Source organism: Penaeus monodon, chromosome 24, assembly GCF_015228065.2.
Source record: "Penaeus monodon isolate SGIC_2016 chromosome 24, NSTDA_Pmon_1, whole genome shotgun sequence".
In the NCBI taxonomy this organism is placed as follows: Eukaryota; Metazoa; Arthropoda; class Malacostraca; order Decapoda; family Penaeidae; genus Penaeus; species Penaeus monodon.
In genome coordinates, this window is record NC_051409.1 from 37,846,602 (window position 1) to 37,846,854 (window position 253).

The 253-nt window shown below is 49.4% G+C and overlaps 1 protein-coding gene across 1 annotated transcript in view; it reads left to right on the top strand.

Annotated features, from left to right (window-relative positions):
• LOC119588964 (cGMP-specific 3',5'-cyclic phosphodiesterase-like) overlaps window positions 1–253 on the top strand; it is a 71,727-nt gene that overhangs the window by 70,971 nt on the left and 503 nt on the right.

The window sequence follows — 253 nt, forward strand, 5'->3', positions numbered from 1 at the left end:
AAAATAGTCTCCCCTATCTCATCCCTAAATATAGAATTAGCGGAGGGAAAGTCGACCCTAATCCAGGGATTTCCTCCTCAAGCAAAAGTTCTCGTCATGGCGCCTAATACGGTGTCAGTGAGTCCCTTCCTTCCTCCCTCCTCCCCCCCCCTCCCCTTAATTCAGGTCGTGATGGGTCATTCGAGAGCTGTTCGAGGTCGTTTCGGTGCCCTTTGATTGAGAGATGGGATTTTAATGGCTTGTTGGTTGTAGT